The 24,554-nt window shown below is 43.1% G+C and overlaps 1 protein-coding gene and 1 long non-coding RNA gene across 2 annotated transcripts in view; one reads left to right on the forward strand and one right to left on the reverse strand.

Annotated features, from left to right (window-relative positions):
- Nucleotides 1-14,335, reverse strand: part of capn15 (calpain 15) — a 37,545-nt gene extending 23,210 nt beyond the window's left edge. The window contains exon 1 of the mRNA XM_053413701.1: nt 14,027-14,335. The gene's annotated coding sequence lies outside the window, so the exon portion shown is untranslated. The remainder of the gene's footprint in view (nt 1-14,026) is intronic.
- A 3,425-nt stretch (nt 14,336-17,760) lies between these two features.
- LOC128427354 (uncharacterized) overlaps nt 17,761-24,554 on the forward strand; it is a 30,959-nt gene continuing 24,165 nt past the window's right edge. Inside the window, exons 1-2 of the long non-coding RNA XR_008333330.1 lie at nt 17,761-17,943; nt 22,814-22,910. This is a non-coding gene — a long non-coding RNA (uncharacterized LOC128427354). The remainder of the gene's footprint in view (nt 17,944-22,813; nt 22,911-24,554) is intronic.

The raw sequence follows: 24,554 nt of genomic DNA on the forward strand, positions 1-24,554 counted from the left end.
ACACATTTAGTCCTGTAGCCTGAGGCAGCAAAAGTATGAAAGTAAAGTCCCAGTGCTTTATGTCAGGAGCCATTAGCACTGCAACCAGTCCGTGGGCTGAAGTCAGCACTCCAACATAAACCAGGGCCCTATAGAGTGAGGAGGAAACTAAGCCCTCCAATGATAATGATGAAAGTTAGGAAAACACAATTTTTATGAAGACACACAAAAACTAAGAGATCAGTACTAAGCGCTTTGTTTGCTTTCATCCAGCAGCAATAGCTGTCATGTCCCCATGGTAGTGTGGAATTTGCAAGGGCCCTTAACCTTAAAAATTAACATAGAGGGGGTGTTGACGCAGCATCAGTTCCTCTGTGAGAATACGAAGTGCATCAAAATTGTTTGCCAAAAACAAAAAACTATAATACTTCCATTATAATGTTGCCTCAGACTGAAACACAAACTCCACCCACTCAGTGGTTTAGTTAAATGTGTTTGACTTGAGTGACAGCCCTGGTGTTGATTGCACATGTTCACGCTGTGCTAGGTTCTTCAAAGGCCTGCAAACAGCAATGACAACAACAACAACAAGTGTCAACACCTCATGTTTGATGATAGGTACTTCCCTGTGGCCATTTTCATAACTGTCAGGCCTCTTTCATCTCCAGCGAGAGAGCAAAGTCATGGTGTCAGCCGCACAGAGACTTTGTCACAGCAATTGATTTGGTTCTCGCCAGAGCACCGGGGATTGTAAATTCATTATGTTTCTGTCTGCAGCAGCCGTTCTAAGAGCTGCTCAATGAAGTAATCGGCCTCTCCAGGAAATTCTAATACCAGGCTGAAAATATGTCATAACAACACCATAGACAAGAAAGAGAAGCCAAAATATCTTGATCAACTCCTGGTGGCTGGCTGCACTATAGTTAATAATTACTGCCTCCTCCACATTAATGAGCAGGGCATGGGCCCAACTGAAAAGTCAAAGTACATGTCAAATAAATGATGTATGTTCAAGTAGTGAAGTCATTAAACTCAGGGTAAAACATTATGATCCCTACTGCAAAGAATCCAAAAGTGAAAGATGGCGGCATTTGTCTCAAAGATATTTTAGCTCCATTTCTGGATAGTGGGAGGAAGTGGAGACGTGTCGTTCATCTTTATATAGAGACAGACACACACACACACACACACACACACACACACAAACCTTTGTATGTACAGTACATGCCTGCAGCAGAGGATGACCCACTATTGCCTGTGATCCCTGGACCCTACTTAAAAGGATGCTTTCCGTGTACATGCTCCACTCATAAGACTGCATACATATTCAAACAAACATCCATATAGGTACACACGGATCCACAAAAATACACACACACACCTTTTGTCCTTGGCCCTGTGTTCAATGGAGCTGTTCTAAAAGTGCCCACTTCAGCTCCTCTGTTCTTCAGTGTCGCAGACCTGGGAAGCAGGCCAACAGCTTACAGTGGAGAGAGAGAGGGACAGAGGGACAGAGAGAGACACAGAGAGACAGAGAGAGAGAGAGAGAGAGAGAGAGAGAGAGAGAGAGAGAGAGAGAGAGAGAGAGAGAGAGAGAGAAGAGACAGAGACAGAGACAGAGACAGAGACAGAGAGAGACCTTACCTCTACAAAACCCATCTTTTTGCAATAAGGTCCTCAATGCAGATTGCTGCCACTAAGGAACCTGCTCCTAGTTCAAAATTCACTTAAGCAGGAACATCGGTGACCCCTGGCTACATTTCAATGCTTCACTGGGTGTAAAATAATCATGGAGCACTTCGGCAGACCATTACACGGAGTGTGATCTTTAAAACGCTCAGTGAAAACGAGCAAGTCAGCACCATCATAGTAAACAACCGAGATATTGCAAAGGAAGTCTTGCGAAAAAAAAGGGTGCTGATAAAAAGTGGAGAGTGTAAAGATGTGTGTAGATAAGCCATGACATAATATGGGTCACTAAGAGTTTAAGAAATGTAAAAGACTGAGCTAAATCTACAAAGGCACTGTTGGTAGTCTAGGGGCCACCTTTGGCTTGCTACTTGAATTCACTCCACATACTGAACCTGGTTGCGGGATCAAGTGAGCTGAGTCTCCCTAGTTTCTCCCTGCCTCGCTGTGAGACATTTGACCTTTGTGCGACAGTCATTAGCGCTGCCTTTCCAAGGTTGGCTCTGAGCCCAGGGCCCGAGGGGAAAGTGTGGTACCCGCCTTGACCATCAGGGGCACAGAGTTTCTGTTTTACTCATTCAACACAAAAAACAAGTATCGACCAGACGGTATTGTTGAGTAGGCTTTTCCTTAACCAGTACAATTAATTACCCAGTCCGATGACACTCTTTGTGTATGTGTGTGTGTCTGGCTGTCTGTGTGTCTGAGAAAGTGACAGAGAGCCAGAGCCAGAGCCAGAGAGAGAGAGAGAGAGAGAGAGAGAGAGAGAGAGAGAGAGAGAGAGAGAGAGAGAGAGAGAGAGAGAGAGAGAGAGCAGAGTGTGTGCAGCTAGGAAAGGTTTACTCATTTAAGAAAATTGCTGGTCATTATGTGGTGATCAGTGTTGATACTGTGGCGTCATTTCAAACCAATCTAAGTTTAAACTGTAGCGGATCAGAGACGTCAGCTGAGCTTGTGTCAATGTAAGAGAGAGAGAAAGAGACCAGCAGAGTAAGTGTGTGGCGGCTTTCCCTCATGATCTGGGATTATCATATAGAAGCTACACAATTTGTTTATAGTAATCATAAGTAAAAAAAAATTGTCACAGGTTTTCCATGACAGTTTATCTTGTGCTCAGCTGTGCTGAGGAAATAAGTAAGACACAATGGTTCTCTGAGCCCAAACACAATAAAAGTAGGAATGATCCCCCCCCCCCCGTCTGAAGTAGTTTGCCCTGTGATCTAGCAGAGGGTGCTTGCTTTCAGTTTGACCTATGCCCTCTGACCTTTTAGTAAAGTGAGCCAGTTACATTGCTTTGCTAGGGAAATGGAGGATCCTAACAAGTAAAGCCATTCGTCCACAAAGAAGGCCTTAATCCCAACATACTTTTTATCATATCATCTTAACTATCCATCAGACAAATAATTAATAACAATTATATTACAAATCCATTTATCATCAAGTCTATGCGTTTCAACTTCCTTCATATGACACCATAGCTGAGAGATACAAAAAACACCCCACCTGTTACGAGGTGCTGGTACACACACATTACAGCTCGAGTGTGTGTGTGTTATACTGAAAACCACAAAGAGTATGTGCCAAGAAAAATCCGCTGCAAGCAAAACCCCAAAGTGACCACAAGGTGTGCGCTTGTATGATTAAAAGTATTTTCCCGGTTATTCAAACTTGAGCTTAATGGCTGAACAGACACAGAATGTGGTGAAGTGAACTTGTCCGCATGGCGGCTGCTCCTAATTAATAATAATAATAATAATAATAATGTAACCAAGCCATGCTGAGCTGGGCCGGGCTCGTCCGTACATTTCATATGACTCTTTTAAAGGGAATTGTACCGCACAAGCTGACAGCAGAGAATAACTTAAAGAAAAAATGTTTCCTGATAAACTATGATCAACAGCATAACAGATTTCTGCAATTAATGATAATATAACGATTACTGTATCTAGTGAAATCTCTAATTTGAAGAGAAAGCTAATATGTTCAGGGCCTCACAAACTACATCATTAGTCATTGAATATTTGGGGGGGGGGCTCAGACATCAGGGGGGAGCGATTTTAAAACACTCACATGGGGTCAATTAAGCCTGATGAATTATCAATGAATTAATCAGTAATGCAATTAGTCAGAGCCATATGATCTTGCCTTTATGCAAGAGCTGCAAAACACGTTTTCATTCAGTCGTCCTAATTTAACAATGCACCAAAAAGATAGACGATAGATAATAGATTAATGTATGTATAAGAAATTAAAAAACCATATAATTGCTTTTATATTTAAATAATTAAGCTATTCTTCGGCTTCTATTGCTTCCTACTTCACTATCTCTTAATCAGCAATTCCTTTTAATGACGATAAACTAATTTCCCTGAGGAATACACAAGTTCATAATTTAATAGATTAAACGAGATTAACCGAGACTCGATCTATCGATGATGCATTTGTAATTTGTTGCAATTTATTTGGGTCATTTGAATTCCCTGACAAAAAGCTTTTCTACATTCGTTATCTGGGATTACTGAGAGGCCGCATGGAGTTGGATAACTCTCGGTAGGCTGACTGTGTTGAACTCACTCCAGATAGAGCCGCTCCACACAAAAACACGCTCAAATAAAGTGAGTCACTCTTGGGATAAATATTTACAGGCTCAGTTTTATTTGAACGCAGGGAGAGAACTAGAGGCGTAGACCTGGAGATTATTAAATGTTTATGTCAGAAAAATGCTGTGGCGAATGTGCACTGGACAATGATCCTGTTTAATAGCTGCAGCTCTAGATGTGACAGAGATGCAGGCAGTAATCTGCACCTGCGAGCGCATTAGTCAGCTTCCCAAAGTGCCGGCCTTACTGCTGCTGCTTACTGTTGACTTTTACATCTAACATTACAAATGGAGCCGGATTGATGCCGAGGGCCAATAAAAGTAAAAAAATAAATAAAAATGCTTTAATTACATTTCTTTCTCATGAGGGTTTGATTAAAAACATCTTAGGAATTATTGCCATTTTTTATCTGCCTATATAACAGTATTGGAAATAGGTGGACCGGTGATTCTGTTTAACAATGAGCTTGGTATTAAAAATGACAGCGCTCAAAAGCCAATGTGCAGTGTGAATCGGACAATAAAGATGGTTAAAAAAAGCTTGCTGCATCTTTACCAAGAGCTCACCAGTGATGGGATCAGATCAGCTCTTTCACACATTATTTATCACATACAGAAAACCGACTTTATAGAATAGATCTCAGCTCCTAAGTCAGTCTGCGTTTGATGGCAAAATAAATTTGTTTATCACTTCTTTATGGCCTTTTTCTTGCGTGCCAGATCAGAGCAAGTCTTTCACTCTGAAGTGATTTTCCCTGAGCAAACATTCCTCTTCGTGTTTCATAAGGAGCTGATGAATCAGGGTCAGATTAACTGTAAAAACCTTTCTACCTTCCAGCTAATACGCCATGGCATGATAAGTACGACTCATTAATCAATGCTGACAGGTCTCCTGAATTCATTTATTACGACAAACACTACGGAGCCGAGCCACTGACTTATAAATCTATCTGAGACGAGTGTCTGGAGCCGAAACTTTAGCAGCAGATAAAGAGTTTCGACTCTGAGACCTAGTAAAACAGTACGGGGGATTGGTAACAGTCAAGTCTGAGTCACAAAAGGCAACACAACATGATAATTGGGGAAGTTATGCTCAACTGACACTGAGCAAGACGTTTCTTTAATGGGAAGAGAGACTTTTTGGAGACAGAACATTAAGACCGAATTGGTTTATAAAATGTTATGATGCTGACGCAGACTAATAGAGCAACTTAGACAAAGGCTCCTTTGAAAAAGGTTCCCTCAGGCTAAGACGATCCTTAATAAGCATTGCTGAGGCTTTACAATAAAAGGACATCTTAAAAGCTGAATAAAAAGTCCTCTATCAAGAGAATGGAATGCTACAAGAAGGGTGTGATTCTTTAGAAACAAGGGAGGCGTTGTATAAATAGTATGTGTCAGGTCAGCGCCATTAGCATGAGATTATCTGAGATGGTCATGCTTTTTATGTTTTTCCGTTCAAGACAGTTCATGGCTGTTTTTTTTAAATTGATGTTATTATGTGAGCCTTACACACATGACACACAAAAGGCCTCATATCCCTGAAATATTATTATTATTATTAATATTATTAGATTTGAACTAACAATCACTGTTTGTGTATAAGAGACTGAAGATGCTAAGAATACAGCTGCTGGATGAGAAACAGAACTTACACCAGTAGCTTCTGACCTCTAGCTATGCCCTCGGTGAATATTTCACGACCGGAGCTCATTTTTGACGAGTGAATCTGTCATCGGTGGAGACAGCTTCAGACAGATGCATCTTTTAACAGAGGAAACTCTCTGACTGGGTTTCAGCAGCACATTCGACGGCGAGGTGCAAAGCTAGCGCTAACAGGAAGCTGCCAGGAAGCTCAGAAATCGGGGAGGAAGAAGGGGCAGAGATGGCAGGGGCATCAAGGGTATGCTTCTGCTGCCATTAATCTCAAGTTCCTGCAGGCACCCAAAGCTGGAGGGCAGGAACACTGCTGACACAGTGCTGCCTTCAGTCAGAGAGGGAACTTCCAACACAGACAGCCCAAGGTAGAGATTTACTGTCACCAAGACACAAATTTAACCCTTTAAGGCAGAAAAAACACTTACCATAAGGTTTATCAAGCTAAATGTCTATATAACATCACTAAACAGTGCCATGAGTAATAAGCAGGTTATTGTAATCATACACAGGTGCAATAAGCCAGCATATGCTTCTTTCTGTGTGTGACTGCCAGGCTACTATGTGTGGTTGTCTAGGGCCCAAGGAAATTAAGTTACTGAACATATGCAACACATTTCCATGGCAACAGGAGTGGGGGAATCTGGACACATGTCAGCTTCAGTGTCAATAGGGTATTTTTTATTTTGCAGCGCCCATCCTCTGTATTCTCCGAGAAAGCCACGCTGGGAAACAAAGCCTGCATGCCAAATCTATTCTGCATGCGTGCGGACTGTCCTGACGCGGCCCTGTCTTTGCCAGACAGACGTTAGCAGGGGAGAACGCGCTGAAATCATTCAGACATAAACACGGCCAGTGACCATGCTGGTTGAATCCAAGTGGACCCAGTTTAATCCAATTAAAGGGAGGAGAGCCAGTGGAATGGAGCTGGAATAAACAGCGTCATCCATCATGCTGGGACAGTAGAGACGCTGGGATTGACTCTGGGGAGAGCAGACTCTGACTTTAGTGGCTTAGGACTCCCAAGGCCATGTGTAATGTAACACACTGCAAGTGTGGGGCCGTGATGAAATGAAGCACAAACAATAATACCATTGGGATAAAGCAGTGTTGAGCTGCTATTAATTAAAAAAGAGAAAAGAGTGAGATTCCACAGTTATGAACTACACCAAATATCGGTCTACTGAGGGTGTTATTTTTCATCATGAGGGAATCATCACAATAACAGCACTGATTCAGAGCACACAAAGAATCCCAAAGTCAATGGTTCACCGCTGTATGAAAACAAATTGAAAATACCCAGGGACAAGATTGTTCACGCGGTCAAAAGGAAAAGAAAAGTTATACTGCACAATATGTTGTTGAATAAACTGCATAAAAATGACTGAAGTTAAGCTGGGCTCATCGTGTTCTGTTGTTTCTGTTTTTCATGCTCTGTCACAGCTCAGCAAAGCTTGCCCAACGTTGTTAGGCTCACACAGCAGTGTGTCTGCGTGCATACGACAGTGAGTGTGTGCTTGCGTGCGTGAGAGAGGGGGAGTAGAGGCAGATAAGAGGGCATGTTCAGAGTGCTGCTGCATCGTCTTTCTAAAACGTTTTTTGTCAGAACACGTGTGTGTGTCCCTCTCTGCCTTGCAGTATCACACAGGGATGGTGCGTGAGTCGTCGTGCATTTCTGCCTGTGTTTATGGGCTTAGCTGACCGAGGGCGTAGTGGGATTGGTGAGGGATAAAGGTGGAGGCTTGTTGCTACAGAGATGTACAAACACAAAAGAGGAATCTGTTGAATAAAAGACAAGTTATGACTTATGAAAAGTATGTGCAACACTTGAGTTTCATTCATGCGTAGAGGTACAGTTGATTGAACCGTGTTATAGCATGAGCTTAAGTTAGCCCTGTCTATAGTTTAGAAGTCTTACAAGACTTAGCAGAGGAAACCATGTCCACCTCAGCTGTTAAACATAGAGCAACTGCAAGGAAAGCATTGACAGCAGCAGGCAGGAATAAAGAAAGATGAAAGCCCAACTGGAGACCAATGCTGAATAAGTAATGGCATCCTTTGTGGGGAAATGTGATCGGTCTCTCTGAAAATCAATAACTAACAACCGGACCATGATGCCCTGAGTGACTCAGCAACAACTTCAATACACTACAAGCGGTCGATATCAACTGCCTGTTCTTGTTCCGGGAGACATGACCCAAAAAGCAGAAGAGAAACATGGAGACACTTCTAAACAAGTTTATGTGAGGGCGGCTGAGAAGATCATTTTTAAGTAGAAGAAGTCTGTCGAGCTTCTTGCGTACTGCTGATGGGCATTTCACTATGATGACAGTACGATGATGGAGGAAAAAGGAGATTTTGCAGCTCAGTCATTCTAGATATAGTAATTGAATATATCCCTTTCATTCTGTCAATACAGAGCTAAAGTATATACAAAAAGCACCTCTCTTCCACAAACAGTTTACTCTGCTGGACATAAATCTTACTCAGTTAGACAGCTGCTGCTGCTCGAAAACACTTTGTTCTTGGAGAAACTCTGAATAGATAATATAGTCTGAAAACCCCCCCGCCAATTTCAGACAATCAAACTAAGCAGCCTCTAGTCGCTGGTAAGTTTTCGGTGGGTGGAAAATAGATGTGTGTTGACTGAATAAAAGAAAACCACAGTGCTTCATCACTTAAAAAGACTCTTAAGAGAATGCATCCACTCTTGTTTTTAATCATTTTGCAAAATTAACACAAGTGAATCAAAGCGCCTCTTGAAGTCTGATTAAAAGCATAACAGAGAAACTAATCTTCTAATTACCCTTGGGCTGCTTCTCACTGGGCTCACCGAGGTCGGGTCAATCTATCTGTCCAGGCAATCCACTCAGCGCTGCACTGCCCTAAAATGTAGCACATACTGTGCAGCTGCGCTGGGAGGAACCAATAGGGTGGGATTTCGGTTTACAAATCCGGCTTAGCAAGTTTTTGGGTGCATCATAGAAAAAACATCAAAATGTAGGCTCTGATTAGATAAGGTCTGATGAAACAGTGGATTGGAGCCATAGCTGTGCAGTTACTGAATATTCAGTGAGTGTTTCTAAAAGTCTGTGGAAGAGGAAGTAGGAAGTTTCTCACATAAACCACAGTAATAAACAGTGTCGTGTAAAGCACATCCCCTAAACACCGAAGCCAATGACAACATCAGCACAAGATCCTAAAAGAATGCCAAGTTTTACCCTAACACTCACAGCAGTTCTGTGTAATACAACCCCATTGTTCATTCCCACTGTGAGTCAACCAGTCACGCCAGGCCACTCCTGCTCCAGTTGCACCCAGCGGACAGAGCTGTGTTGGCTGGCACCCGGCTGCCAACAGGTGGGGCTCTTACCTGCGCTCCCGATGAGGCAGCGGGTGCTGCTGCTGACGTGTGATGAAGGTAGTGCCCCACACCGGGCTGCTGTGGCTGTTCCTGAGCCAGCCCACAGGGGGTGACGACGGGTAGGGGGTGCTTCTGAAGCCATGGTCCGACTCAGTCTCCGCAGTGAGGGACGAGGCTGAACTCCCCATCACCACAGCGATCGGAAATTAGTCTGGTGAATAGATCTACTTGTTTCGTTTGCCCCTCGAGCAAAGGGTTCCACAGTCGTTTTCAGTGTGAGACAGATTGGGAAGATACTAAAGGGTTTGTTTGGACTACACCAGCGAGACTGATCATGTGTTTCTATTTGCCGCAATCTTCCTGTCGGCAAATCTCCTCATGAACTCTGAGGGTGTAAGAATAAAAACAAATAAAACCCATCGCAACAGGGAATCAAAGATGAGGGTACTTGAAGAAATTAGAGTTACTTGCAGGTGTGCAGAGCAGGGTGGATTTCCTACAGTGCACAGAGGACGACGGTCTCAATTGAAAAAGTAATTTCATGTGTAGAGCCCTGATTCCACTTCAGCGGTTGGTCTCAGAGAGGAGAAAATACAGTTTTGTCACAGCAAAGGCTCATAATTCTATCTCTTGTCGACGTTAAGCCTGTAGCACTCTGCACCACATCTTCCACGGTGCCACTCAGAATTCCCCCCGCGTTGCCTCCGACACATGTCCCCCAGCCTGTGTGCTCTCATATCTGGTTCCTTTATCCGTTGCACATGCTCAGAGGCTCAACAAAAGCAGGGGAAGGTGCGCACATGAGAACTTTGTGTGTGTCCACCGTCTTTCAGCATCTCAGCAGACAAACAGTTCACCACGGGGAAAACCCGAAGGTTCAAGAAGCCAGGGTGTGGGGGGCATCCAGGAAATCCCCGCAACATCCAGGTCCATAAAAACAGCTGATTCGGATCAATAGAGGCATGGAACTATAGCAATCACACAAAATATATTCACAGAGTTATTTACGATGTGGGCAAAGGAGAAAAATCGATGCAATGCATTTCCTAGGGAGGGTGTTGGCAAGCCTACAAGTATGCTAATGTCCAAGTCTCATCTTTCAGATATCCAGTCCGACGAACAGCTGCTGTGGAGGTTGACCAGTAAAACAGTCCAGCTGCATTTCTCCCATTGGATAGAAAAAAAATATCACGATTGAAAAACCCTTGCGAGGAGGCCACTGCTGGTGTTTGCACAATTTGGGATTTTCAACTCACATGAACTTCCGAATTGAACCTGAAGAAACTCCAGATCCAAGTTGAGTATTTGAAAAAGCAGCCACACTCTCTAAACTTAGACCGTTGCCACAACATCAAAAATGTTTACAGCTCATCCTCAAGGTCCGTGCAACATCCGACAGAATGCCCGAGAGGAATGTCCCTTTTTCGTGGGCTTCTCTGCTAAAAGCAAGGACGAGGAGATGATCCCGGTTTCCGCTGTCTGAGAGACGCAGCTTAATTTCTGTCTGATCCCAAAGCGCAGTCAGTCGAGTTCATCAACTTGCGCTTGGATCAATGTGGACTCCCATGCCTGTCACAGCAAGTCTGCACAGGCGAAAAAGAAACAAGTATGGTCCTGCGAGGGAGGAGAGGGGACATCTGCACGCACTTTGACGGATATCGACAGATTGTAGGAAACCCTGAGGCTGAGGTCTGCGCAGCAACATCCAGTGGTTTGTTTTACATTTAGTCTTAGCTGATTATCATGGCACCGACGCATGGATCACATGGGTTTCAAACTACACTTAAGGGTTTCAAGGCTCCTGCGAATATTGCATGCGTGCCTATCGCTGAGGAGAGACGCGCATATGTGCTTTAAATTTCGCTTGTGAACAGCACGTATCTCGAATATCGCACGGATAAAAAAGCTGGCTTGTGTCCGTTTCCACACAGAGGCCAGGGGGAGCACCGCGCAAGAAGGCGACATGCAGGTTGAGGAAACGTGGAAATAGCCGAGGAGGTCTCGTCCAGGAAAGGCAGCACTCAGTCGCGGATTTCACCATCTTCCGCCGGCTTCATCTCATGTTCCCAGCGTGTTGTGCTGTGGATGTTGAGCCTTGTTGTCATACATGAGGAGACATCCTCGCCCCGGTCCCGTGGTCGCCTCTCGGATATGAGTCTGCTCTCCCGTGTCAGAACTGCTCCATCCCGGTGCGCGCACTGATCACTCGTTCCATCCCGGGCGCGTTATGCTCACGATATGTTCTCTAATTCTCCCATTTCCCCCCCGTGATATGTTCTCCCGGATGGGGGGGTGGGGGCTCTCATTCGTCCTCGCTGGTTGCCTGAGCGCAGTGGACGGGGGATGCAATCTCCTCCTAACAGCGGATTACTGGAGTGTCAGCAGGGCGCATGCGCACTGGCCCCGGCGAGCAGAGGCGAGCTGGGGTTTTGCCTCGCAGGAGTCCGAGAGGAGTGGTGGAGGTCTCCCTCATTAATGTGAATGGTATCCCGGGGTAATAAGTGGCAGTGCAAGCGAGAAACAGGTCGGACAGGGTGAGGGGGATTCAGAGTTGGGAATCAAACCAGTGCTCATGTCCCACTCGTGTCTACTAGCCAACATGTCCTCCTGTTTATCTGCTGGCTCCCTGATAAGCGCCACTGCCAGAGGAGGTAGTGAAGGGTTAAGTAGAAGACAGTTGTGACTGCAACACTCATCATTGCTCAACTGTCCCTGCCCATTACTGAGATAAGCCCTCAAACTTTCCCCTTTCCGCTCTCTTCCACTTCATATCACTTTGCTGACCTCATTCCTGATCTCTTCTTCTCCCACTGACTTCGCAGGGTTCACCTATAAAACTATATGAGCCAAAAATTATAATTATAAATTATATCAAGATAAAGATTTTCATATCGTCACTATATCGATACATGTCAAACTATTATTTCTTTTAGGTTTAAAGATTTGGTGTGGTTGTGGTTTTAAACTCTTCTTTATGAGCAGAGAATGACAAACACTTACCAAACAGCAAAACATTTTCTAAATATGAGGTCGATCTCTTATGTGTTGCACCTCCTCACCATGCTTGCACAATGCCTACGCATGATATCGATACACTGTAAATCGAACATTTGTCATATTGCTTTTGATGAAAAGATTGCGATATATACTGCTATAGTTTCATTGAAGAGTATAACAGCATAAATATCACTCATATTCACATGTGAATCCTTTGTTGTTTAGAAATCACTGGGTTGTCTTTTCACCACTAACACATGCTGCTGCAGCTCAAGCAGGCTTGACTGTGTGCCCAGCCGTTTTGTCTGGAACTCTGCCTAACCAGGTGCACTGTGGCTGTAAGGGTGGTTTTCCATTTGCACACAGGGTTCAGAGTGAAACTGGTTTGTCTAGGGGAACTTGACTTGCTCTGTGATTCAAGAGAAAAGCCTCCAGTGTGTGACATAGTAGCTGATGTGGACGTACTCTACAGGTCAAACCTCTGTACAAGAGAGGATGACTGGAGCTGTCAAGAATGTCTGTGTAATGCGGAAAGAGGATCACTCACTTGTGCGAGTTATAAAACTCCTCAACAAGAGCAGATTGTGTAATACAGGAAGCTTTCTTTGAATGAGAATCATATCAGATTTACATGGAAATCGTACAACAAAAAAAGCAATATATACAGATAAAACTGAAGTGCTACATACTGTAGCTGTGTGATAGGGGTAACGACGTTGAGTAGACTAAAATGAAAAAACAAACTGAACACTAGATCAGCACTCAGGAGAGCATATATCTCAAGTGATATGACAAATTATTGGATCTACACAGATATTTAATGATCTCTTCCAATCACAAACAAACAGATAAACATACAAAACAACCATAAAAACAAGCAGACAGTGGGTGAAACTGAAAACATAACCTCCTCGGCAGAGGTAATAAACCGGGGCGAGAAGTCTGAGGACTGCAGGCCTTTGTTCGGGGTGCCACCTGTCCAAGTGCCACCTGTCCTGATGCAAGTCGGCACCCCTGGGAAACAGCAGCTGACACAGTCAGAGCCAGAGAGAAAAGGGGGGGAGACGCAGGGAGGGAGCGATATTGGATTTCATTTCTCGTCTCCAGGGACACACAGGAGGGGAAGAAGGGAAAGGAAGGATGTGAGCTGATTTCACGGTAAATTGTAAGTTTTCATTTCTGCACCACCCAAAATGTCCAGACTGTCACATCCTTCTTCTGTTTTGTTTTTTACCTCTCTCTCTTTCTCTCTCTCTCTCTCTCTCGTGGACAGACTGGGCAGCATTGGGATGAGACTATACCCTGAATAACCTAACAACTTCAATGTAAACACACCAGCCTGGGTTTTAGTTTGATGCCAACACCTTTAACGTGTCAGGCCACATAAACAGTATCATCCACCCTGCTGAAGTATTCATGTGCTCCTGTGGTATCATGACGTGCACACACACCTTCATGACCCCGGCTCCCCTACCAGCCTCAGAGAGGAGCTCCGTGTTGTTATTGGCGTATTACCCCGTTCCTAAGTGACCTGCCGCCGCGAACCACTGTCACATAATCAATGTCTGGGTGGAAGAAGCCTGACATGAACATTAGCCAACACAGTGTAGCCACACTCAACAATCCCATTGAGACGGCACGCAGCGGTGGGAGAAAGACGCCGGAGCTCCGCGTAAACAAAGACGCTCTCGACAGCCGTGGCCCCGCTGTAAACCCCGCACTCCCAGCCCGGTTCCTCTTACCTCGAGTCGGCGGACGAGGGGGAGCGATTCGGCGGCTTTTCTTTTCCCCCAGTTCTTCGTCTTGCGCGTTAACTTTCCACAGCCATGGAGACGGTTAAGTTCTTCCCGGGGGTTGTTTTGTGGCTAACGTCACCTTCCCCCGGCGCTAGCCCCGCTCTGCCCGTGGCGGCTCCATGTCCCCAACATCAGTGCCAAACGCCCGGTACATGTAGTTTCACTCCGCCGGGTGTTAGCAACACTGATGCGACCGTGTAGGTTTACCTCAAACAGCCCAGGAAGGAAGAGGGGGAATCTCCAAGGAGCTAGCGCGGAGCGGCCGTGCGTCAAATACGTAGCGTGAGGCTCACTACAGTGTGTGTGCGCAAGGAAGCGAGCGTAAAAGCCATTCCAGAATGCCAGCGTAGAGAACTACACTTCCCATGCTCAACGCGGACATTTAGCAACCCGGATATCTGGGTTCGAGTGTCGTCACCACTGACGAGCATAAATAACAAAAAAAAAATGAATTGTTCCTCACTTAAACAGTTATATATCGCTTTCACTAAAGCTTTTTTTTTTTGCTGATACTTTTATGCAATTTAATCCTTTATTTTGCCATTATTTTTAAATTACGTTCTATTATTTTATCTGCTGTTTTTTTTTATTTAAAATATTGTATTATACAATTTGCTGCCTATAATGGCATAGCATGAGTTTGCTTCTTGTCTGTGATGTGTTGTAATCTTTTTTTGGAAGCCTTGTGTAATGGCTGCTGTAAAATGTATAATATTAATAAAGTGTTTAGGGCCCGAGCACTGACAGGCATTGACAGACATTGAGGACCTATTGAAATTGTAAGGATTGTTATTATTATTATTCATGCAAATTAATTAGCTTATTTTTTTTAAATGTCTTTGTTTTTAAATTTACATAGTGTTAGATATTGTGCTGTGAATAGTAGGTTGAAGTCACCACAATTTAAGGAGTTAAGTATCTCAGATGTGGAAGTGTGGCGATTGAACCGCCAACCTCCTTGTTGGAGAACGATCACTCTACCCCTGAGGCCACACCGCCCTAATATACATTAAGGATGGGTCACCGGCTGATTCCCATGAGAAATTAAGCACAGGAAGGAGATGGACACATTATTGTGTGTGTGTGTGTGTGTGTGTGTGTGTGTGTGTGTGTGTGTGTGTGTGTGTGTCTTAGCCATTCTATGCTGTCTTTGATACATATTTCAGAGAAAACCATTGTATTTTCTACTTTACTACATATAGTTGACAGCCTTACTTAAATGTTACTTTTAAATTTTGGGATTTTAGAGACTGGATTATTTAACATGCTTTTAAAACCTCATGTTAGAGAATAACCCAGTAGTTTCCAACCTTGGCTTCTGACGCCATACAAGAATCACAGTGTGGGACACATTTCATTTAATATAATTCTGCAATTTCATGCAAAACCTTCTAGTTTATATTCTGAGATCAAATAAATGACATATTGTTCCCATCAACTAGCACAAGGAGTAATGATTTATGATGATTATCATTATTATTATATTGACATTTCATGTTATTCGATTTCCTTACTTTAGCATATAATACGTAATGCATAAACACCCATAGTATAGCTCACTTTAAATATTGAGTTTTAAATCGCCATCTACTTGCAACCCAGTATTGGATAATGGAAATCTAGTGACATCTAGTGGCACAGAAATTGAACCATCGACTGATTGAGCCATTAGGTTCAGCAATGTTTGGGTCTGGGCACGGTTGCAATATAACAGATCATTTCACATCTTCAAAATGTTCTTGTCCTCCACATGCCTCATTAAATATTTTTCTATAAAACGCAGTTATCTAAGGCTTCCAACTATGGTTTTTTTTTTTTTTTATCCAACAGCCTCGGGTTTGCATCAGCCAAGAAAACAGAAATGATAAATTACAGTTACTATGGAAGTGAGTGCCTCATGACTTTGGGCACATTGATGTGAATGATAAAAAGTCCTGACACCAAACGGAAGATGTATATTAGGCTTCACAAATTAGTAATTTTGGCCACATATAAAATGTTTATGATCCAAGGACATCTGTTGCTGCTAGTACATTATTCTATTGTGCCCTTCTTCAGAGAAAGCCCACTCAGGATCTCCCATATCGTATTGTATCATTTTTATATCATATCGTATTGTGTCGTGACATACCTCATATTTGCAAACTCACCTTGCCAACCCTCTCTTTACATCTCTCCCCTCAGGGAAAAGACTCAGGACCATTGAAACTATGGCTTCCCGTTTTCTCAACAGCACCTACTGTAGAACCATGAAATACAAATGGCTCCTCAATCCTGCATCAGTACTTTGCAAACACAAAGCAATAACTACCTCTGAATTAGATTTTTTTTTGTTGTATTTTAGGGTGTTTTTAAGCACCGGACATCTTACTCTAATTGAACTAGTTATATTGTGTTTAATTTTATTCTGTATTTAACATCAACAGATGAACGTGTTTTTATGGGGAGGGGGTTGGTTATGTGTTAACTGAGTTATGTGGCAATAAAATCTTGAATCTTGAATATAACACATTATGTCACACCACATTGTGAAGTATATTACTGCTGCTGTTACTACCAATACAAGTGTTAATAATACTTTATATATTCATAAATAACAACATATTGTTGTATATTACTATGGCCACTAAACCATAAATCATATGTCTGCCATCAAAACAAACATCTGATGATTTACTGCTGCTCTGTCTGTCTGTACGTGTCTGTCTGAAGGACAATAGTGGAACTAAAATACCATCATAGTGAGCAACCACAATTGCATTCCTTACACGTCAATTCACATGCTTATATGTCAAATCAGAAGTGTATTGAATGAATGGTTATTGCCTGATAACTGAAACTAAAGTAAAGAATGCCCCCAATATTCTTAGGGACCTTTGTTTTTGTACAAAACAGAGGTTTTGCTCTTAACACAATGATCACAGCCTATAGCTGCATTATTAAACCTGCTTGAATATTTATGTGTGAATTATATTTATTTAAATACCAATATGATGAAAATGTGCTATAACATTGCTGTAAAGTAACAGTTTTCTTCAAGGAGACATTTACATTTTCAATTAACTGCTTTGAACCTGATCTATAAACCATGACCAGGCTTGAAAACAGTTAAACTTTCTTTATATTTGATTTCACACATAACTCACAATCTACAGAATAAAAAACGTTTGGGGATCTAACCACCCTGTATTATTTTGCTGTCAACTGTTAAGTTATGTGCTGTGGACTTAAAGCCCACGAGTGAAAAAAGAAATAAGGAAAAGCATGTGAAACCCTGGGTGGGTTTGGATTATGGCTGTTAATGCCGGTGTCAGCCAAGTTGTTTGAACCGGGGAAATTCAAAGGATCAGGGCAGATATCAACCGGGGTCGGTGAGCTTTAATAACATGGGGGCAGCTGGACCAAGGCTAAAAAGCCATTAACGTCTCGTTAAGATAATTGAACAGTGTGCGATCAATCACCCGAATTGACCTAGACTTTGGAAAATACAATTAAAAATAGGACATTATCCTACTGAAATCGTGTTTTGGGGAATTAAGACAATCCTCAGGGGAGAAAAAACACAAATCAGCCCTGAGTTAAGAGACTATAAAACCCTCTGTGGGATCCGAGTCAGTGGTGAGGCGGAGCAAAGCATCCGATGATAGGAGCAGAGGAGCAGGAGAAGGAGTCTGGGCGGAGAAAGTTGATTCACACACACACACATGTTCCTGTTGAGCTCGTAGCGAGGAAAACATGCGCAGGAAAAAGTTCGTACCGGTGTAACAAACTTTGTGGAGTGAAGCCGAGCGGGGACGGAAGCTAACCCCCCCGCGACACGACCTGGGAATAACTTTGGAAAGAGGAGTTTCTTCGTAAAGAAGGTACGAGAATGACCGCATCTTCAGTTTTTCTTCTTCTTCTCTCCATTAGACACTTGTGCACTTGCTTCATTCTAGAAGAGCGAGAGCAAGAAGCTACATTCAACCGCTTTTCGTGTGTGTGTTTAGGTTGCATACCTTTAGCCTGCTAGCTAACTTGCGTCAACTTTTCGCTGGATGTATTGTTTTCAAAAAGGCCAGTGTGTCGCTGCGTACACACTGTTGTCATGACAATGCTAGGGAAACCCAGCGCGAGGCACGTTGGGAGCTATGGTGTGGAGACACAAAAGACACCAGCGTCCAGTGTCCAGCCTCCCACAAGAGGGGACACAAGTTCCCCTCAAAGTGGGAGATAGACCCACGCAGAGATCCACGCCATTGTCTCTGAACTCTTCTTCTTCGTGGAATACATCAAAGGAGGAGAGATAGTATCAAAATGGGTCCTAGTCGTTGGTGTCCTGTGCCTGTAGAAAGAGGAACCTTTTTGTGGATTTGGAGGAAGAAGGGGGGGGGGGGTTCAGTAGTGGGATATGAGAAAGACTGTAGAGATGTGGTGTGTCCTGTGTTTATATGATACAAATTGGGACTCTGCTGGCCAGGAAAGGGAAGCTTTCAGTCGTTTTTAATGGCCCAGCACACATGTGGAAGTGACCGGCTTCCACAATAGAGAGTGAGCAACACAATCGTCCTAGGGGGGAAAAAGGAAAAAGATGTGCGTGTGGGCGAGCGGAGGGGGTTCGTGTCGACGGAGTGAGTGCCACGGTTCACGGGGCGTGTGGACGGCAGGAAGGTGGAGGGGTCAGAGGTCACCACTCATGGTCATTGACCAAAGGGTGCACATGGGTACAGATGTAGCCACACGCCATACAGTTTGCATTGCTCCGGGCAAATCAGTCAGCCGCTGGCACGATGACAAGCAGGATACATCCTATCTGATGAGTCATGATTGCTGATAATTTAGCTGCAAAGGAAGTTTTCTTAACAGGTGCTAAAAGATGGGGATCCAATGGACCAGTGCCATGAGCTGTGATATCCTCTTGTCAAACACTGGATGGCCAAAACACAACAGTGAGATTAGTTTAAACTCAGGAATCTTTCTGTTGAGTTGTTGTAAACTATATTACAAATCTAACTAGAATGGAGCATAACTACGGCAAGGCCCAACAGTTTCCTTAAATTCAATCGAGTTGCAGTAAATTACACACACACTCAGATATCCGTCCCCTGAATATGCCCCATTTAATTTCATCAAGATCCCTGGGAAATCAGTGAAAATGTAAAATAAACAACACAACAACAGCAACAAAAAAACGCCTTATCTCGCTATGTTTAGGAAAGTGATAACATTTCCTGGATCTGCTCCCTTATCCGGTTCCGCAGCAATATTTAATGGGTTCTTCATTCCACAAAGTTTTGTGGTTATACGTAGTTAACATAATCATATGTGCCGTCCATAATAACGATGGTATAAAAGTACATATTATATCCTCAATATTAGTTATAAATTATTATTAGTACACAATTACACAGGATGTGTAATATCAACTATGAAAGACGTATCTAAAATTATCAATAAAACCCCAACTTAACTTAGTAAAATAATTATAACATGTACAGTTGTAAACAAGTTAAATGATGAAAGTGTTTGACAATGTGCATGGTATCCCAGTCTGCACATGTATAGTATGTGTCTAATCTTGAGTGGCAAAACAGTAAAATGCTGAGGGAGAGCAGAGTACTTTAAGTTACAATGTGTTAAAAAATATATTTGGGATAGTTATCTAAAATAGTATATTAATGAAGTAGCAATCGATCCACAGTAAATATTTGTTTAATAACAGTTGCTATATTTGAGTCAAACACAATCTAATTATGTATATAGACACGTGTTTGACAACACATTGATTATTTGTCCTGCCGAAGATCTATGTAAGTCCTCCCTCTCTTCGTGTGTGTCGGGGCATGCTGCCGCATCTCCCGCGTCTGGCTTGCACCCGCAGGGCCTGGGAGCACACTGACAAAGACACACACACACACACACACACACACACACACACACACACACACACACACACACACGAGAGGCAACATGAACAAGCCGACTTCAAAGATACATCTGTTTCTTATGCATGTTTGATGGGACAGGCAGGCAGTGGCTGGCCACTGCTCCCAGTTACTGCACAGATTAGTATGCATGACTAGCTGGAAGCAAAGCAGTACATGTGGATGGATATGGTGTGGGAGAGATTTGTACACTACAGAGAGAGAAAGAGCTCCCACACGAGTAAGGTGTTTGATGCCTCTTGTTTTTCAGAATTTGATATTTGACCCATTTGGCTTAAGAGCAGCACAAAAAGAAGGATTCCATGAATAGTGACCAAAACATAGGCTCCGCTAAGGCTAACTGAGGTAAGATCTGGATAGAACTGGGACTCTAATGACTTCATAACTCTTTCCTCTGCTGTGCAGTTGCCTTTTGTCCCTGCTGTTTGATGTACGCTTGGCCTTTTAGCTGTGAGCAGCTGGTATAAGTCCCTTTGTCTGGTTGTCAAGTCTGTTGCCCAAAATTTCCTGTCTGGGACACAGTTACAAAAAACGGAATCAGCTGGTTGCCCAGACAAGGACTAAGCCCAGTCCAAGGACATTTAGGAGACAGTGGATGTCTCCAGATATATTTGTCAATATTTCATAGAGTTAAAGGAGCTTTCCAAAGCTAATCAGTCTGTGTATAGCTTAGTTGGTAAAATCTATATTTGCCATGTCTGTCCCTCCTGTCTTCGAATTGAGTCAAATGAGCCCCAAACACATTTTTATTTATATATAAACCTCCTTAATTAATTCATGATTAAACCTTTAATTGGTTATTTCTTGAAGACTTCTTATTTTCGACATTTTAATGATATGAATAGAGAAAATAAGCAATCTTCAAATGTCAGAGGTTTTGAATAAAAAACTAATGAGACATAAACATTTAGTGTGACTCTATATCATCCCCTCTCAGTCAGTGGCATTGTGCAGGACGGAGTATATAAAAAACAGGTGGATGTAAGTGAGTTTACATTTTCTGCTGCAACAACACAATGCATCAATGTCAACATCCCACTCTCTTTGCTTTGCCAGGATTTATTTTGTATCTAATCAATGAAAGATGGGATTGGCTGCTTATGAATTTTGACCGGAGCAGGTCTTGGCGAAGGCGGATGTGCACGTCCCAGCTTTAACTGATGTTCACCTTCCGAGCACTTTGGATCAAGGGAGCATCCCCTCGGCTCAACCTCGACAGTATGTTTCCCCTCTCGCCAGATGTTCCACCTAATCAACATACAGGCTTTGGGCGTTGAGCTGTCACCTCCCATACACAGTTTATCCAGATGATGCGGCTCGGCATAACTACCTCGTATTAACATGAATTATATTAATTAGATTGATGGCATGTTATCAGCAGAGATAAAAGGTGTATTGGCGGTGAATGAAGAATGATTTTCTCATGCGTTGAAGCTGTTCTTGACTCTTTGTGCGAGAGAGGTCTAATGAAGTGTTGTTTTTTGACTGGCTTTTTCAGGCCATGGTGGTCCGCCCCAAAAATAGAACACAGAACTCAGAAACGTAAAATTAGCAAGCAAAAAAAAAAGAATTACAGAAATATTTAATTTCATAAGAATAAGCTGTGTCACCTATGACCCTTGCAAAAATGTCTCATCATGAACACATGAGCCTGATTAATTGCTTCATTTTTATCTTCCTTAATGCTTGGAGAACAATTTCTTCGTGGCATCATGAAGAAATGTTGCGTTATGTTATTTTGTTGTTGTTGTTTTTAAATTTTGTGATTAAAAACATTAGTCAGTGCCCATTCTAAATCAGCCTTTTGTGGAATGGGTGTTGGACGTTGTGTGCAGAGCTTTTTATAAACAGCCTTTGGTGCAGAGTCAAGTTTGCGTTCATCATACCTGGTTTATCTAAAATTAGGATTTTATAGGCAATGTTGTCCATAGAATGAAGCTGAATTTGTTTTATTACTCTTCCCGCACGTGGCTTATTTATAAGTGTGAATGATTTACTGAACCGTTGTTATTTTTTCGTACCCAGAATGTTGGCTATTTCAGTACTCTAAGCAATCAACACAATCTTGGGACTCACGTTCCCAAGGCCCACCAGGCCTGTACTGGTACAAGGGAAACTCTATGAGCGTCAACTTTCATGCATATTGAACTGTGTATGTGTGTGAAGATGAAGATTATCTCTACATCTATATCATTTTTCATCCATAAAATATATACATATTCATATATTTGTATATACACCATGCAGTTCACTTAAAAATGGGTATATCGAGACAGCAGATGTTCAAGTGTGCTCCAAATGTCAAAGATCAGACATAAACCAATGGTAGTTGAACTGGATCCTTTGTCAGTGTGCGTTGACAAAGATGGATAGAGCTCCATAATCCTGACCGTGTTTATCTGCCTCAGCGCTTCTTGAAATTCTTCAGATGTCTAAGCGGAGGGACAGGATACTGGATAGTGATTGTGAATCCACGGGTATACAGGGAAGTCTGAGAAGGCAGAGAAACCGAGGCGAGCTCTTTCTTCATCATAAATCACACAGTATGTGGACAACTTTGTAACTCAACACCTCGAGAGGCCTACAGAGGCCCTTAAAGAGACAGAGGGCGACAAACACAAAAGACAGACGAAAGACATGGTTGTGTTTCTATTTTCGTTCTCTGAAACACCAAGTGAAACCTGTTTTTCTAAAAACAAGTGACAATTTGGATGAATGAGTGACATAGAGCATAACTCCTCTGCCTAATTCTTTCCCTTCTCTTTGCGTAGTTTTACCCAGTTGACAAATATTTTGCTTTTGTTCCCAGGTAAAAGCCCGGAGTCACACTGTTAGAGGAGGAGGACCAAGCCCAAACCCGGGGAGCCACTGGGGCCCCAGGGTGCTGGAATGGAGCAGCTAATAGAGTAAGAGCCATCCAGTCTTTATGTGTCTCGCTTGACAGTTAGCTTTACACGAGTTATTGAACGTGTTTTATTGTGTTTACTAAATTAACTTCCTGTCTCTATTTCGGGGCTTCCTGGAACTGTTGTTGCCCACGCTTCAGCTGCAGGCAGGGCATTGGGACCGGAGACGCTTTTGAGCCACATAAAGAAGCAGATTGCAGATTACTGTGTCTCGGATTCTGTAAAATACGAGTTGTCACTTCTGCCTAGTAGTTTCAACTATACTGTGTATCTTAACACGAAGATGATAGCTTTTAAAAAGCCATTTGGAAGACAAACACTCTGATTTAACAGCACTGGGCCTCGAGGATTAGATTTAAGTGTTTCCAAGTTGAAGACATTTAAAGGAGAGGATGACGCTACTTCTAAGTGGCTGTCTGCGTTAAATACAACATTTTGACAGCAGCTAAAAACAAGCTGAGCTGCACCGCTCTTTATGGACATCCCTCTTGGCAGCAGAGGACGCCTGTGTACAGTCATTGGTCTAAACAGATGCTCTGTGTTCCTCTGTCTTGTCTCTCGCTGTTTTAGTGGGACATGTTGACGAGGTGCTCGGAGGTTTACAGGCCAACATGTCTGGGCATTTTGAGAGCCTGTTTTTTTCTATTTGCAGCAAAGCGGGACTCATCCTCATCCAGTATGCAAAAGGTTAGAGCTTGATGTGGTTACTGGAGTTTCCTGGGTGAGGTGCACAGGCCCCCGTGAAGCAGGGAGAGCAGCAAAGATACACATATAATCATGAATGAACTTTGGTGGGAGTCGCTCCCAATTATCTATAAACTCCAAAGCACGGAAACACAAACATCCTCATACCCTGCCTCTCTTTTTGAAGCAGCGAGTCAGCAGAAAAGATGAGAAAAAAAGGGTGGAAATGATGCCACAGCGTAGCAATAGCTTGGCTGTGAGAATGAAGGCACCCTATCTAACCCCACTGTACATACACTTCCCCTGCTCCTCCTTTGTGAATGAAGCTGTCTTCTCAGACACCGGACTGAAACAGTCCGACACTAGTCTACCTATCTGTGTTGTCCTCAACTTTTATCACTTGTTTTTATTCGCCTACAAAAGCTGCTTTCACTTCATCGTGGCTTCTTATTCAAATGTATCTCTTCCCTTCTTTGTCATTGCGGCTGTGGCTGGACGCAGTGTGATAACAGCCGGGGGAGTTTTATCTCCTCGGCTGTATTGCACGTCTCCTTCCCCTACTTCTCAACACGTTCTGCAGATAGCAGGGACAGGGTTGGCATTGTGTCTCTGGGGTATGAGCACATATAGTGAGTTCTGGTTGAATCACACACGCCTTGTAATTTCATTAGAGCTATCTCTCACAAATAGAGGCAGCATGTATAATTCATTCCTGTGATGTGAGTAGGAAGGGATGCGTGCCTACACGCTTTCCGGGCTGCTTGCTACAACCGAGCCTGTCAAATGAGACCATTCATTTACAGTATGTCAGTGCTGGCTCCCTCCTCATGCCTCATATTGATTGTGACACATCAGTAATTGTTGACTCACCATCGTCGTTATCCGACACCTCTGTGCCCCCTAAACCAAGTTGACTAGCCGCCTCTTCATTACGAGGTTGCACCATCAACACGCCGCCAC

Source organism: Pleuronectes platessa, chromosome 21, assembly GCF_947347685.1.
Source record: "Pleuronectes platessa chromosome 21, fPlePla1.1, whole genome shotgun sequence".
NCBI lineage: Eukaryota > Metazoa > Chordata > Actinopteri > Pleuronectiformes > Pleuronectidae > Pleuronectes > Pleuronectes platessa.